Here is an 18,155-nt window from a genome sequence, read left to right on the forward strand (position 1 = left end):
AAAACAGATACCATGAAGTTATTCCAGTTCAGAAAAATACATGGGCATTAAGATTAGAAACAAAGAAGTCCGCTCTACCCTAAGACAATTTAAGATCTTCAGTAAACTCTAAATGTGTTTAAAGGCTAGGCACAGAGGCACAAACCAGTAATTGCAGGAAGGAGTTTGAGGCCAGTCTGGGCTACATAACCAGCCCTTATTTAAGGCAGTCAAACAATAATACCAAATTTGTTTTAAATTTACATATTAATGAGCCATTTATCCAGAACATTGCTGCTATAATAGTTCTCAAACACGTTTTTATGGCCAGGTAGTGGTGGCACATGCCTTTCATCCCAGCACTCGGGAGGCAGAGGCAGACGGATCTCTGTGAGTTTGAGGCCAGCCTGGTCTACAAGAGCTGGTTCCAGGACAGCTTCCAAAGCCACAGAGAAACCCTGTCTCGAAAAACAAAACAAACAAACCAAAAACGTTTTTACAACATTATAAAGCAACAAGAAAAAAAGAAGAACTCTCTTTATTTACTACAGTCACATGCTGTCACCTTACTTACACATTTTTGAGAAGTAATCCAGACTAGCTCTAATGTCTTTCTCCTTTGGAGAGTTATGTCACAGAAATGCTTAGCATTAAAATTTCTAAGCTTGGGGGCTGGAGATGGCTCAGTGGTTAAGAATACTAGCTAGTTTTCCAGAGGTCCTGAGTTCAATTCCCAGCACAGCAATCACATGATGGTTGACAACCATCTGTAATGTGATCTGGTGCCCTCTTCAGGCCTGCAGAGATACATGCAGACAGAACACTATACATAAATACATCTTAAAAAAAAAAATCCCTAAACTCTCATCACCAATCTTCACACTTGAGGGAAAATCATAAAACAAAAAATTGCATGAATGAACTCTAGCCTCAGACCACTTGGGTTCTGCCTCTGAGGTACAGCTCTGAGCAGTCTCCATACCTTCAATGAGTGCTCATTCTGTTAAATGAGCATAATAAATGGCAGCGAAACCTAGAGCAGTGAAAATCGTCTGTGAAATACTTGTGCAGGAAACAGACTGCATGCCAGTGGCAGAGCACTTACCTAGAAAGACAATGGCTTCAGTCCCTCATCCCACTTAAAGAAAACACCAAATACATGTGCAGAATTCCTGGTATATAAGTTGAACTCAATAAACATTAGCTTAATTATAGCTCTGAGAATAGTGTGCAAAATATGCAACAGGTGCACCTCAAGTCCCTAATTATTTTTCAACTCCCATTTCTGTAATCACCAAGAGTCTTCACCACAATTACTGGCTCAACTCCAACAACGTAGCCCATTAGCAACAAAATCTAAGCTGACTCCAGTGCCTCGCATTCTGGTATCCTTTTCATAAATCCAGTTGTTTAAAGGTTAGGACTTTAAAACTTCACTCATGGGACTGGAGAAATGGCTCAGCAGGTAAGAGTATTGGCCGTTCTTCTAAAGCGCTTAATTCTCAGCACCCACATGGTGACCTTCGCCTGTCTGTAACTCCAGTTCCAGCAAATATGACAACCTCCCCCAACTGGAGCACAGATACACATGCAGGTAAAACACTCATGCATAGGAAATAAGCAAACATTTTTTAAAACACTTAACAGAGTCTAGGTAAGACCCTATTCCAAACATGGTGACCTTGTCAGTTTTAAAAACAAAACACTAATTATTATAAAGTATTCCAAATATAAGAAAATATTAATGGAAACATGCCAAAATCAATCTTTCATTGATTACAAAGCATAAAATATAGGATTTTTCTGTTTGTTTTTGAGACCGTGTTTCTCTATGTAACAGTCCTAGCTGTTCTAGAACTTGTTCTGTAGACCAGTAGACCAGGCTGGCCTCAAACTCATAGAGATCCACCTGCCTCTGCCTCCCGAGTGCTGGGATTAAAGGCATGCACCACCACCGCCCATTTTATGATTTTTTGGGAAGCATTTCAGATATTAAGTTATGAAAAATCCATTAAGATTGTTTTTAACATACTTGATTTTTTTTTTTTTTTTTTTAAAGCTGGATGGTGGTGGCTTTTAATCCCAGCACTCAGAAGGCATAGACAGGTATTGTTCTGAGACCAGCCTGGACTACACAATGAGTTCTAAGACAGCCAAAGAAACCCTGTTTTAAAAAACCAGAAAACAAAAGATTCCTAATCTTTTTTTTTTTTTTATTTCTTTATTACAAACACATTCTCTGGAAAATGATAAATGAGACTCAAACAAACAAAAGGTTTTAGACTAGATTACTCTAGCTCAAGAGGTAAAGGGCATCAGCAAAGAGGAATGGCTAATCAATTATTCAGACGACATTTGTGTTTACGTACACAAGCTAGTGGTGCAGTGGCACCCCAGCAAATGGAATTCTGTATTAACTATACAACAGATACCTGAACAGGAAGTACTCTACATCAAGCGATAACTACTAAATAGACTCTTGCAAAATCAACCTGAAGCATTCTAAGAACAGCAAGGATATTTGGAGAAAAAAAAAAAAACTATTAAAAATGCATCAGAAATTAAAGAACATAAGATGAAAAAAGAGAAGCTCCACACAATTAGAAATCAGAAGTAGTAAGCCTACAGACCAATACTGGAATTTTTGTGTGGTGGACCACACAAGTCCATGGTTATCAAACTAAACTGCACAACCTTCCTGGGCTCTGCATACTATCAATCTAAAAATTTTGTAGAATCACATGTTTGAGAGTTGAACAAACAAACAAAAAACCACTATGCGTAACTGAGGACTACACCCTTATGAAAAAGGTAAAGATCTGGGCCTAAGGACACTGGTATTTAGTAGCAAAGAGAAGACAAGGGGGCCAGTCCCCTCCTGCCCCTCTATCTGTACTAACAGAACTTCATTAATTTTTTATTAGCAGAGTATTGGGGCCTGGGCATCTCTTGCCAAAGTACTCAACCACACTCTATCTAGTACAGTTACTAGCTGAAATGTCTTGGTAAAATATTTCATGCATCCTCTTGATACTTGGGATAGATCATTTCTACCTGTGTATTTGGTTGGAACTGAAAAAAAAAAAAAAGATTTGCAGATTTCCTCTTTATTGCCTTAAGCCTTAGTTTTACTATTACTATTGATACCCACACCTACCATATCCATATTCTTACCTTACAGCTTCATTCAGCCTTAAAAGTGAGGAATAAAAATAAAAATAAAAGATAAAAACTTGTAAAGCTTTTTATAATACTACCACAACCTAATAACTGATTAAAATGCTTTCAGATAATGTTTACTGACCCTGTTCATAGTTCCTCAAGTGTAGTGTCACTGCAATCATTTACATTAACACATGTGACTATGGGGACCAAAGATGACTCTGGAACTAAGAATGCTTGTTACTCTTGCACAAGACCTGGGTTTGGCTGCCAGCACCTACTACAGGAAGCTCACAATTGCCTGTAACTCTAGTTCCTAGGAATCCATCGCCCTCTTCTGGCCTCTGTGGGCACCAAACACACATGTGGTTCATATACATCCAAAAGAATAAACATAAAACATAAAGAAAAGATACAAGTCTTTTAAAAGTAAATGTGAACATGGGGGGGGGGAGATAAACACCATAATGCAATTACCATTATGTAAATAGAACTGAATTTCTCCAAACAAGAACAGTATTAGTCATTTAGTTACCTATAGGAAGGGGGGGAAAGGGTAATAATTTTATTTATTCAAAATTTTAAGATATTTTTCTACACTTATGAATGTTTTGCTTGCATGTATGTATGTAAGTGCACTTGCATGCCCAATGCCTGTTGTAGGTCAGAAGAGGGCATCAGATCTACTGGAACTGGATATGGATGGCTGTGAGCCTCAATGTAGGTGTTGAGAACACTTGGGTCTTCTACAAGAACAGCAAATGCTCTTAAGCGCTAAGCCATCTCTCCAGCTCCAGGACAATAATTTTAAAATAAACCTCACTATAAAGATCTCTTCTAAGCTATATATCACATACACAAAGTGGAGGAGGAACACAAATGCTCAAAATAAATCATTTCTCATTGCATTCTGGCCTTTCATAATTTAATTTAAAAAATACATCAGGTATGGTCAACTTTAACATCAGCACTCAAAAGGCAGAGGCAAACAGATTTCTAAGGGTTCAAGGCCAGGGGGCTGGAGAGATGGCTCAAGAAGTTAAGAGCACTGACTGCTCTTCCAGAGGACCCAGGTTCAATTGCCAGCACCCACCTGGAAGCTCACAACTGTCTGTAACACCAGTTCTAAAGAACTGGACACACACAGACATACATGTAGGCAAAATACTATAATAAAAATAAATGAGTTTAAAAACAAAAATGCAAGGCCTACCAGAATACATAGCAAGCTCCAGGCCAACCAAGGCTACATATTTAAGACCCGTCTCACTAAAGCAAAATAAGTAATAAAATGCTTGGGGCTGGAGAGATTGGAGAGATGACTCGTGAGTTACAAACTGTTATCCTAAGACTTAGGACCAAAATTCATTTCTAAGCACTGTTGTGTGGTATATTCACATGCATACACACAAATAAAAATTTAAAAATCTCTTTAAAATAAAATGCTTAAAAGCAAGGCATGCTGGTATCTGTCTGTAATCCCAGTATTTGCAAAATAGAGAGGCAGGAAAATCTGTTCTAGCCTGGTTTAGACCCTAAGAGACCCTGTCTCAAAAAACAAAAACCAAACAAACAAAACCTTTGTTATCCATTCTAACCTTTTAAAAATTTAACTTCTTAATTTTTCAAATACTCAATGGAATACAAAACTGTCTCTCTTGTGGAGGTGTATCTTAGAAAAAACAGAGGAATAAAACCAAGTTTCTGTAATTTGTACCATACCACATATATGACCACCAGTTTGGTTTTGTTTGTTTCTTGGAGACAATGCCCTTGAACTCAGGGTCCTTCTTATCCTTTTCCTCTGTCTCTGAAGTGCTGGGACTTCAAGTGTACACAATCACACTGGCCTCCCATGTCTTTTAAGGAGCTAGCTATTCAGTATAGCTACTTAATACTGGGCATCTGTTCATTCAAACCAACTGTCTTTACTTTAGTTACTATTTAATTAAGAAAGGACAACAGGGGAGTGAGGCATCCATGACTGTATCCAAACTGATTTTACTTTCATACAAATATCCAGCACCAATGGAGACATCACATAAAAAGCTTCAGATGAGGTTCTGGCGGCCCAGGCAAAGCAGCAGGTCTGTCTTTTCCCAATCAAGCTCACCTACGCTTCAACTATATTCATTTTCAAAAGCATCAGCATGCTCAAACCAAACGGGCTGACTTTCTATACTTTTGCCTTTTTGCTGACGCCAGAGGAACAGTCCCAGGACTCCGAGGGAGGCTGCAATTACTCCCCACACCTGAAATTCCGGTTCTTTCACATACTTCTCCGCTTTCCATTATTGGCCACTCAGCTTACGGGGTGTCAAGTTACATTCGGGCAGCATTTATAGTACCCGAAAAGCCAACAGATGTCAGACCTAGACCTGTTCGTACCTGTGGTCTCAGGATTAACTCTTTTTGAACATGTTCTGAAAACATGAGAATTTAAAACTAAAAGAGAAACAGGGAATGGTAATCACAAATTCAGTCATGAAGAAAATTCCAATTCCTTTTTCAAAAAGGCTAAATCATCACCAAAATATTAAATTATGCTTTGTTATGCAAATTATTCATCTTCAGTCCAGTAACTAAAACCTGAACTCTGACAAAAAAAAAAAAAAAAAAAAAAAAATCTACCCAGAGAACGCAAACATGTTAAAACGTCCTTATCAGTAAAACCTGTTCAGGCAACTAAATATTTTTCTCTGCAACAAACAAGAATTAACTTGCAAGAGATCTGTATTCCATTTTTGTTGCTGTCTATTCCTCTGGTTAATATTTTCATCTTAGGAAAAACAGGCTCTAGCGCCATGGTTTTCCCATCTGAGAGAAAAGCTGATTCCCATCAGTAACATTTAGGCTTTGGCACTGACTGAGCCAGGAAAGCCAGAGAATGTACTTAACCTCCAGAGCCAGGTGTCCTTCAGCAACAATCCTAGCATTTGCAAGTTAGACACCAAGCCTGGGTACAAACTGAGATCCTGTCTTTAAACCAAGTGAGGATGGGGGTGGACTCAGTCAGTAAAGCCAGTTCAGTCTCCAGAACCCACAGCATGCGTGATGGTGCCTGCTTTGCAATTCTGGTCCTGAGAAGAATGATCCTTGGTGCCTGCCGGCCAGACAGTCTAACCTAATTGAGCTCCAGGCCAGTAAGGACTCTGTCTTATGACTGGGGAATCCTTACAATCATCCCCATGACTAACAGGCACCTCAGCTTCTAAACTCAGTGAAAATAAAACATCAGCAACACCAAGACCACAAAGACAGAGATGGGAAAGCAGAAGGCATGGGCTTAGTAGTACAGGATACGCAATTAAAATACTGACAGTGTTTAAAAAGCCTGGGCATAACTATTTTCCTATTTATAAAACTTAGGAACTAACTTCATTGTAATTAATCTGAAGATTTGTGACATATATGGGCTAAATTTTTATGGTGTTCATCTTTTAAAATATAAGGACTCATTTTTTTTTTTTTTAAACCATTTGAATCCATTTCAGGTACATTAATTACCTAGAGCTCAGTTCCTTAAATCATGGGTGAATCTGTGAGGGTCATAAACACCTTGCAACAGTGAAAGTTCCCCCCTCCATGTTTTGTTTTTGAGGCGGGGCCCCAGCTGGCCTTGAACTCGATGTGCAGACTGGGCTGGTCTTGAACTCAAAGATCCACCAGCCCTCTGCCTCAGCCTCCAGTGCCGAGATTCAAGGTGTGCACCACCATTATAGGAAACAGAAGATCCCTGGGTATACAGGGATCAAACCTAATTCAAAAACAACTGTGTGATGAATCTAAGGTGTTTCAGGAAGCACACATCTACGATGCATCATGGGACTTCACTGCAGCTTTGGTTCAGACCACACATCATGCCTACTATGGGCTGTGCATGTCACCACACTATGCAATGCTGTGAGCCTGAAACCTTAGCTCAGACTCTAGTATGTTATGAACTGCAAAGTTTTTTTGTATGCTTTCTGTTCTTACAGAAACAGTTTTAACTAGGGTCTCTTACTCATAAGTATCAAATTAAGATATATTAGCTTTGATTATTTTTGAACGTTTCATTTTTAAAGTTGGAACATGTGCTGATTAATTGAGTTGCATTAAAAAAAAAAATGTTCAGGGAGGTCAGGGAGATTGCTTTGCTATTGAACTTTGCTATCGATGTTGTTGATGACAACCTTTACTTCCTGAAACCTAAAGGTGGGGAAATTAACTCCTGCAAGTTGCCCTCAGACCTCTACACATAAGCCAACACACACACACACACACACACACACACACACACACACACACACACACACACACAAACACCCCAAAACTTTTAAACATTAAAAAAAAAAGTACAGTAAATGTTAGCTTGGGATTAAGACAGAATCCCCAAAGATTTGGAAATAGCCTTGAACATACTTCTGCCATTTTTGTACCATGTATTTATATGAAGCAGCATTTTCTGCTTCATTAATTATAAAATTAAAATATCAATCAACTCTGAAAAATGTCAAAGATGTTTTATGCCCCATAGTATCAAATGTTCAGTAGATTTAATTATTTCATGTGAAAATAAACAAGTAATCCTCATTAGCATGTAAATGTATTGTCTTTAATAAATGATAAAATCACATATATACAAAAGAATTGCTGGGTTTTTCACATTCATTTAGTGTGTACATGTGCATGTGGTTGGTGTGTCAGCAAACAGCTCTGCAGGAATGGGTTCTCCCCTCCCACCATGTGGGGCTGTGGATGTACCTCAGCTTCACAGCAAGCACCTCTACTCACTGGACCTTACAAAATACTTCCTTATGGTTTACTACCAGTAAAGGTTTGCTTTGTACACCTATTTTACATAATAATATAATTGGGGGTCAATGCAAAATTTCTCATGAGAAAAGTAGCTCAAATTAGAAAAGCTCTAAGAAGCCCTAAAGTGCTTCAGTGATGCTGGCTGAAGTTTTCTCCAACAGGAAATGGTTGACTATGCTCCTTTTGATGTCTGTCTAGAGCTAGTCAAAAGATCTCAAACATCTATGCTCAGAGGCACCTCTACTATTGATGGAATCAGTGGTAAGTAACTCATGAATGTTTACTGAATTTACCACCTAAATGCAGCACTGTGAAAAATACAGAAGAACAATGCATAGTTCTTTATCCATGAAGAAGTTTACAGTGTAGTTCAGAAAATAAGATGACTACAGCTAAACCCCAGGAGGCAGTATTTAACTGTCAATAAAGCAGGTCAGTGATGTATCCTTGCAGCCAGTCCAGGGGGTTTCAAAAAGGGTTCTAACAACAGAGTGTGGTCCCTGTGCTTGAAAAACCCAATGCAAGTTCTACTAATATGTGACTACTGTTTCAAAAGTGACAAAAACAGCTGTGACCAGCGTTGCACAGATGATGGCAAAACTGACAGCTTCCATTTACTGGTGTAAGCTACTCTCCTTTAATCCTTTATTGGTGGCACAGATAGATACCTTCAACAAAGGTTTTTAAAATGCTCAGGTTATGGCCAAAAAAAAAGAAACAAAAACTCACTCAAATAATGATCTGTGCTTTGTCTCTCTAAGAATTAGAAGGGATGAAGCAGAGGGATGGAAGTACACACCTGTAATTGTGGCACCAGGAAGGCAGATGCATGAGCAGGCAATTATGAGGCCAACTTGGACCATATAATGAGTTCCTGTCTCAAAAATACGCCAGGTACAGTGGTACATGCCTACTATCTCAGCCTAGGCTACACAGGAAGTTAAAGGCCACCCTAAATTCTATACTTAAACTTTATCTCAAATAACTTAAACAGCATCAAAATGCTGAGCAGTGGTGCTGGTGCCCGTCCCCCCCCCCCCCCCCAGCTGCTCAGAGGCCTGGCAAGAAGACCAAAAGCTGAAGTTTGAGCTACAAAGTGAGGTCAAGGCCAGTCTGGCAACTCACTGAGTGAGACCCAGCCTCAAAATCAGTAAAACACAAACAAATAGTTAAATATACAAACAGTTTAAATGAGTGCTGGGTTCTCTGGCATAGTGATTGCTCAGTATCTATGAGACCAGGTTTAATCCTCAATATCACCAAAAAATTCACAAATTATTTTTTTTAAAGAGCAGAAAATGGAAGAGGACTAGGTTCTCCTCTCTCTCTCTTTTTCTCTCCCTTTCTCCCTCCCTCCCTCCCTCTCTCTCTCTCTCTCTTTCTGAACCATGTTCTCACTGTTTAATCCTGGCTGAACTCACTATGTAGACGAGGCTGGCCTCAAATTCACAGAAAGTCACCTGCCTCTCTCTGCCTCCTGAGTGCTGGAATTAAAAGTGTGTACCACCACCCTCAACCAAGACCTTTAAAAACATGACTATTACATTCTTTGTATAGGCTGTTCCACTAGACACCAAAATAACCTTCCTTTGCTTGAATACCAGTAAAAATGAAATATATGAACTAGCTGCATCTATGCAAGACTATATGCTGTCCAGGTGAACTAAGTATTTTGAATAGACACAGTGAGTTATTCAATAAAGCAAATAATATCCACGACAACCAATTTTCTTCACTACATAATACAGCCTGCTCACCAGCATCCAGGAAAGCTTTACCTCTAAGGACCCAGCTCAGTGGAGGAGCCTGGGCACTCATCTAGCCTGCACAAAACTCTAGCTTTGATCCCTAGCCCCACAGAAAAAAGGAAGAAGAGAAGAAAGGAAGAAGTGCTCACTTCAATTATTTTTTGCAAATAAACCACAAAGCAAGATGTAGAGAAGACACACTCCAGTTCTTCAATTATCCTGTCGATCTGATTCCAGAGTAGAGCTATCAAGTGTATATATGCACCTGTGCTTGTACGTAGGTAGACCTGAGTACTAAATATACAAAAATAAAGGTAATTAAGGCATGGTCTTTGTCCTTAAGCGGTATGGTTCCTGAGAAAGCAACACAGGGAACAGACAACTAAATGTAAATAAAGGTATCAACCAAATGATGGGGGGCAGACTGGGGGGGTAGACACTTGTGAAATGGGGTTATTTTATTAGTGGTAACTTCCATCTTGTCTTCCCAAGTGCAGACTGTGAGAGGGAGGGATGCATTCTAGCCAGAAAGAACAGAGGTGACACTGAGATTTAAATCTAAAAGAAGAGGTGGGACAGTCCTAGTAGAAAAAAATAAAAACTTCCACCGAGAAATGGAATTGCTGCACCTCTTTGGTCATCTTCAGCAATTTTTGTGAGTGCAGATGGATTTCCGACATTCAAGACACAATGGAAACCAAGAAAATGTTAGAAGGCATACAAAAGAAAATGCAACCATCTACTCTGATACAGGAAGGCCACAAAAGTACATTCTTTTTCTTTAAACATTTTCGTCCATTGTTTGCATTAAATATATTTAGTAAGGCTGGGCATAGTGGTACCCACCTTTATTCTACAGAGACAGATGGATCTCTGTGAGTTTGAGGCCAGCCTAGTCTACAAGTAGAGTTCTAGGACAGCTAGAGCTATATAATAGAGAGACTCTGTCTCCAAAGACTAAAATAAAATAAATAAATGTACTCATAAGCCCCAAGTCTTAGTAAGAGGTCCCGCTTCAAAATTGATGGCTCTGTAGTGCAGGAGTTGTAGCTCAGTGGCAATGAGTGTGCTTAGCATATCCAAGCCCTCGGTTTAGTTCCCAGCTCTAAAAGTAAAAAGCATGGCTCCTAGTAATAACACCAAGGCTGACTTCTGCCCTGATAGATATCACACATGTGCACGCATATACAAAGCGAACAATTCCTGAGGAACACCACCTGTGGCTCCTAAGGAACGCCACCCACAGTTGACCCCTGGCCTCCCTCCACATGCATATACCTATATACACACACATGCACACATACACTCACATTAAGATATACTTAAACTTAGGGTGGTGGCACATGCCTGTAATCCCAGGACTTAGGAGGCTAAGTCAAGAGGCTCATGAGTTCAATGCCAGCCTGAGTACATATAGAGACTCTAGGAAAACAAAACGAAGTCACAAAAGGAAACATCTTTTAAATATGTAAAACTTGTATTTTCTTATCAAGTCCTGTATCAAACATCCAATGGCCACCTCATATCCATAGAATCCATGTCACAAAGAAACCTACCATACCCCTAAATCAACAAGTACAAAAGTTTAATGAAACAAGCTTTATGCTTAACTGGGCTCCCTGGTGGGAAATTAAAGTAGCAACTGTACATCTGTGTCTCTGTTCCTCTCTTCGTGGTTTAACTGACAGGAAGCAGAGAGCAAGATACGGCATACAAACGTCAAGTACTTCCTGCCTTCTCTGCTGCATCTTACTTTATAAATAGTTCAATTGCCCGAGTGAAAATATAGTATGATATCAGAAACATAAAAAGAAAAAAGACAATAGAAGTATGTTGGTGCTGAGATCTAAGACACAATATGCACACAAAAGAACAATGTTCAAATCCTCTGGCGTATTCCCAGGAATGAATAGCAAAGATCATTCTGTGGCCAGGCCTGAAGGAGGATGGCTATGGAGCAAGAGGAAACCAGGCAATTTTGTAAGACCCTGTCTGGAAGAAAAAATACAAAAAGGACAGGAGCTATTGCTAAATGGTAAGGTACTTGTCTATCATGCAAAAGGCCCTGGGCCCAAGGGGTAGAAAAAGAAAATTTTAAGAACCACATGATGAATAAAACATCAGAATATGCCTTCAAACGATTTTACCTGTTTCAAGAATTTGCCTATTTCAAGAGTAACATTTACTATCCTCCCTAACCCTAGCTTTACACATCAAAACAAATGGGAGGTAGAGGAAACCAGATCTTCATAAAGCATTCTAGGCCAGCCAGGGCTACATAGTGAGCCTCTGTCTTTAGACAAGCAAATAAATAAAGTAGATAAGCCTACAGCTCAGTGATGGCACATGCCTCTAATTCCAGCACTCAGGGGGCAGAGACCAGCCTGGTCTACAGAACTGAGTTCCAGGACAGCCTCCAAAGCTATAGGAAACCCTGTCTCAAAAAAACAGAGAAAGTACTACTTCATTCTAGGTCATTGTCTAAAAATGACATTATTCATATCACATAAGCCCACTGAGAGCACCCTATGGCTTTTTTTTCTACTAGAATTTAGCATACACTTACTATTTAGGTTGAAGTAAGGCACTATGCTCCTAAAGTACAAAATCTTATAGGCTGGCATAAATATACAGTTTCATTTTTACCTAATATTTTCAAATGAAAGGCTAAAACCTTAATATTAATTAATCCTAATGAATACCTCCAATTTAAACCTGAATCCTGGGCTGGAGGTTTAACTCAGTACTGCACCATTCACTTAGCCTATGTAAGGCTGAGAAGTATGCAAGGGAGATAGGGAGAGAGAATGAGAAGGGCTAAAGATAAGCTCAGTGGTAGAATGGCATTGTCGAATGTTCACAGCCCTAGGTTTCATTCCCAAGCACTACAAATAAATAATAAAATCTGTGTGTGTGTTGCACACTCTTGCAACACTTTCTAACAAACTTTTTAAAAACTTAAATAAACACAATGTATATGGAATCTTTAAGCAGCACTTAAACTTAAGTTAACCTAGAACGTAAGTGCTTAAAAAGGTATGTTAAACTACACTAATCCAATTTATAACTACTGGGCTTTCGTTATAACAGGTATTTCAGATGTACAAAGTAACCTACCTTCAAAGATGCCTCTCACAAAGTGTTCTGACTTTATGTGGAATATAGATACAGTACATTTCCTACAGAGGCTTTAACAGAAAGACTAAGTGTCTAAATGGACGCTCTCTTTCAAACCTTCTTTCTTAAAATATTTCTTTAATTCAAACTGAAACTTTGTTTTTCTTGGGGTGCTAAGGATTGAAACAGGCCACCTGCATGCTAGGCAAGCAATCTACCATAGAGCTGTACCACTGCCTCTTGAGCCTGAAACTCTAAACAGCAACTCAAAGTTCTTCCAGTCAATAACATAATAACGAACTATAAACTAGGTGTGGTGATGCTTGCCTGTAATCCCAAGACTGGAAAGCTGAGGTGAAGAATTCAAGGCCAGCCTGGGTGAAATAGGGAAACCCTGTCTCGAAAGAAAGAGAGAGAGAGAGAGAGAGAGAGAGAGAGAGAGAGAGAGGGAGGGAGGGAGGGAGGGAGGGAGGGAGGGAGGGAGGGAGGGAGGGAGGAAGAAAGAAAGAAAGAAAGAAAGAAAGAAAGAAAGAAAGAAAGAAAGAAAGAAAGAAAGAAAGAAAGGAAAGTCAGAACAACAACAAAAGGGATGGTGGTGGTGGAGAGATGACTCACAGGTTGAGAGTACTTGCTGCTCTTCCAGAAAACCTGAGTTCAGTTCTCAGCACTCATGTTAAGTTCCTTACAACCACCAGTAACCCCAGAATATCAGAAACCTCTTGTTTATAAAAAGGAGAACGAATTTTAAAAGCAAGGAAAATTTCAAATGCACTAACAACTGATCTACTATAAGTTAATTGAAAGGTACATTTTACCTATTGCTATAAAGCACATTAATATGGCTGACACCACCGTTAACTCCTTTTCTATTCAAATTAAAGTCACCGTACAAAAGCCCCTTCAACCATCAAAGCAGTAGCAGCTTCCTTCTACCATCCAGTTTCTCAAGGCAAAGGCACAGGCTCAGACCAAATACTTTCACTTTCTTTGAGACAGTTGATTTCTTCATCGGGTGCTCCAAAACACAAAAATACTTCATTGTAAAGCCATGTTTGACATAAGCTGTTATAAAAATTAAAAATTATGCCACATAATTTTGTGGATATGCCATTGCCTACTTATCCGAATGCTAATTTTTGAACAAGTGGGTCATTTCCAGTGTAGCCCTGTTGTAGTGATTCTCAAAAAGTGATTCTCAGATCCACATGGGACCTAGAAGCCTCTTCAGCTCTTCATTAGGTCCAAATGGTCTTCATTATACAACTTGGGTGTCAGTTACACCTACCTTTTCACTGCGCTGACAAGTGCAGTGTTGCTGTAAAAGCAAAAACACCTAGAGCTTGCCAGGCCTCAGTATGAGTCAAGGCTGAGCAGCCAAACCATCCTACTTGCAGTTTTACCACCTAGCACTGACAGTTTTGTAAAAGTTTTATTAAGTGTATGAGTGCTTCACCTGCATATATATCTGTGAACCATGTCTGCCTTGTGCTAGTGGAATCCAGAAGGAATCAGAGCTCTGAGAATTGGAGATACAGATGGTTGTGAACTGCTTTGTGGGTGCTGGGAATCAAACCCTGGTCCTCTGGAAGAGCAGCCAGTGCTTTTTAATGCTGAGCCATTTCTCCACTGACTTTTGTTTTTAAAAGCTATTATTTTCTTAAATTATCTATTCCTTTGGTCTTTGCAAAGTCTTCACATGTCTCAATAAGAAAAGTTAATCCTACAGAACTCTTGAACATATGTTCTTGGAAGTGCATTAAAGAATATTTCCAAACTAGAAGTACTTTAATGTCATCAAACAAGAAACAAGAAATACGTGGTATAGAAAGAGGATGCAAAGATAAGCCTTAGAAAAGCTAACTTCATTGAGTTGAATGAAATAAGCAAATCACTACAACAGAAAAATGTTGTTCTATTTACAACTATTACAAAGTTCAAAGAAGTAAAACTATATTTAAAAAAAAAAAAAAAAAAAAAAAAAGATTATCACGAAAATCCTACCAGGCAGTGGTGACACACAGCTAGGTGAATTTTTGAATTAGAGGCCAGCCTTGTCTACAAAGTGAGTTCCAGGACAGCCAGAGCTAAACAGAGAAACCCTGTCTCAAAAACCAACCAACCAAACAAACAAACCAAAAAAAGCCTCCTTTTATAGTGTTACATTTTGACTATACTGGACCATGTAGTTTCTTAGCCCAGAAAACAGAAAATAATTACCTTTAGTTACATTTAGATTCTTTAAACTATACCATCCAACTTTGCACAAATACAATCATTAGTTTATAACTAAGCATCTAGTATGTAGATGATACATCATATAAAGCTATCTTGCTATCTTGAAAGTCTCTAGTTTACAGACGATAGGATGATATATCCTAAGAAACAACAAAGCAAAAACTTTTTTTTAAGACATTATATGTAGTAGTCCTGACTGAAAATCGACATGTATCATCACACCTGGCAAACAAACAAACAAACAAAAACCAGCACTGTGGCCCATGTCAGTAATTCCAGCATTTAGGAGGTAGAGAGGCAGGAAGGTCAGAGTTCAAGTTTATTCCCTTCTTTACTACACAGTGAGTTCAAAGCTTGGAACCAGTGTCAGCATCTAAGTAAGCCATAAAGGTGGCAGCTGAACTATCGCCAGTCAACAGTTCTAATTCTCTATGATTCAATTTAAACTTCCCTTCAATCTTAAAAAGAACCACAGCAGGATAGCTAAGTCGGTCTTCCTGTGTCCCCACCCCAAACCTCCCTGTCTGCCTTTCCCCCTAAGCCCTGCCTTTGAATCACAGTAAGAACGTGACAGCCGAGCATGGTAGCACATGCCTGTAACCCCAGCACATGGAAGCCGAGGCCAAACAGAGTTCAAGACTAGCAACAGAGCAAGACCCTATCTCAAAACAAACGTGAAAAGACACTGATATACATGGCCAATGTCTACTATTTTAAATGCAGCACCATCTCAATTTTAAGAAATTAAATTCTTCTATTTAGTAACTATGTTCTTAGTTTGCTTATTTGCCTCTTGATTTTTCACTTATGGATCACTAGCCTTTAAAAAAAAAAAAAGGTAAGAAAGTGTCATTGGGATTTTGTTGTTATTGTTTTGTTTTTTCAGTCCAGACTTGAAGCAAATAAAGCCTTTGCTTAGTCAAAGGCCAACCAAACCTGCAATATGCAAACAAAGGTGATGGAGAAGGGCTCACGGCTGAACTGTCAAAATGTCTGGGCTTTCTTATAAGACCATAATACTGAGATCTGCTAACACCAAGACTCTTCTGAGAAAGAAGTAACACTCTTCTTGCCTTCCCTTTCAAATCTACTTGGACTTCAAGCACTCAGAAAGCCAGAGCCAATCTTCAGCCAACTAGTTAGAAACTATTTAGGTCAGTAATAAATGACAGTGAATTGATTTCCAAAAATTCTTCCTAAGCATTACATACTCAAATTTTACTTTTACACAAAATGTTAGTTTCATGAATGTTTCAAAAGTAAAATATTGCTGCACAGTGAAAGTATATTTGCCAGCCAAATATAATAGTTTTAATGATAACAAAGAATTCAGGAAAAGACTGAGCCACCTCCTGTTAACAAAAGGTTTACATTTTTTTAATTAAAAAAAAATTAAAACTAGTAGTAAGAGGAAGACCAACACACTCCTATTCTCTACACAAAACTGAAATAGTACACAATTCCTTTAGAAGCAGTTTCACTTCTAAAGTTGCTATCCAGAGCAAGTTCATGTGAGCATAAGGCTTCATTTCTCACCAACACTGAATGAATCAGTCCAGACGGTCTTCCTCTCCACTGAAAACACGCTCTAACACCAAAATGTTGCTTCACTGTAGAGCGCTCTATGTAACTTTTACACCTCTCTCTGGTTTTCAAGATGAAATATTTAGTGTAATTCATTAACTTAAAAAAAGGAAGCAACGCATAGAATGTTCTGTGAGCAGCACTTATGACTAGATTGACCCAAGATTTCATACTTAATTAAAAATCGTAATAAAGCCACTGTTCCTGGATTTCTTTTTCAATGTCTGAAGCTCCTAAGCAATACAGTTTACTGGAGTCACTTCTCAGCTAGCCCCACAAAGACAATTAGATTTATTTCGATTAAAACTTGATCTGGCTTGCTTTGGGGGGGTCTCCTTTATTCTAAAGTTAGAGGAGGGGAAATCCAAGCGCATTAATATAGAAAACGCTGTGGGGAAGAGCTAGGACTTTGAATGCTTTGTTGCCTCTAGTGCAGGCATGTGACTCACTGCACACATTTATTTATCAGAGTTAAAGAATACGTTCGGCCATGTTCTACCACAGGTAAGAACCTCCTCCAAACCTGTATTAGCTCAAAAGTAGCCAGAAGCAAACAACAAAATCACAAGTTACCTTTAAACTTTGTCTTCGGCTTTCGTCCTCTGGGCTTGAGACTGAAAAGCAATCCGGCAAGTTTTGTGCTGTTAAAATGGCTCCTGTAGATTGGGGAAGTGGTGTCTGCTTCAGCTTATGACTCACACATGAAACTAAGTGTTTCTAAGCGAGGCACGCCCATGTTGCTGTGGACCCAATTATTCTGCTAGGTCAAACATGCAAATGCACAGGTTAAAAAAAAAAAAAAAAAAGAGGGGGGAGAGGCATATGACAGGAGTCAGACAAGAGCCAAGGAGCAAAATCTACCTAGTTTAAACTGTCACATGGTAATTGCTGTACTTTAAAATTAAAAGTATAAAGTAGAATGACAAGCTACAAGAAAGATAACACATCAAATAAATACAACTACTATAAAAGGAAAAAGGCGAGAGAGGATTAAGAGGGAACGAACTGTGTCTCTTACCACAGCAACTGAAAAGGTGCGTCTAACTTAGCTACTCATTAACTCCCATATGAAGGGATATATGGCTATGTAATCTAGCAAAGCTAGCAAACTGTAATACCAGATGCAGACTTCTCTACATAGATAAAAATTCACTAGAAAATCCAAAGTTCAGTAGAAAAATAAGTGCCAATTAATGTGACTAAAATAACTTTTAAAAATTCATGTTAGAAAGTCCAACATAGCACAATAATTTTAAGTAGAACTGAAAGGTTGATAAAATACATTTTAAAAGGTCACAACTCTGTCATTTCCAAGACAGAGCCACAGCTTTACCCGCCTTCTAAGTATCAGGCAGACACCCTTTTCCAACCCTGCACTGTACCCGGGCTAATCCAATGGGGTAAATAAAGCAACGTCCTCCAGGCCACCAGGTCACCATCTGACAAGGTGCTCAAGCCACCAAAACATTACCACAACTGTTTACCCTGGCCCCTCGCAGAGCATATCTTAATGTATTGGAAGAAATTAGT

At 39.0% G+C, this 18,155-nt stretch overlaps 1 protein-coding gene across 2 annotated transcripts in view; it reads right to left on the minus strand.

The window, feature by feature from the left end:
* Elf1 (E74 like ETS transcription factor 1) overlaps window positions 1-17,276 on the minus strand; it is a 58,169-nt gene extending 40,893 nt beyond the window's left edge. The window contains exon 1 of one of the 2 annotated variants that reach the window (XM_051195328.1): window positions 17,199-17,276. The gene's annotated coding sequence lies outside the window, so the exon portion shown is untranslated. The remainder of the gene's footprint in view (window positions 1-17,198) is intronic. The other variant, XM_051195327.1, reaches the window with a different exon arrangement.
* Window positions 17,277-18,155: the final 879 nt, after the last annotated feature.

Source organism: Phodopus roborovskii, unplaced genomic scaffold, assembly GCF_943737965.1.
Source record: "Phodopus roborovskii unplaced genomic scaffold, PHOROB, whole genome shotgun sequence".
Taxonomy (NCBI): Eukaryota; Metazoa; Chordata; class Mammalia; order Rodentia; family Cricetidae; genus Phodopus; species Phodopus roborovskii.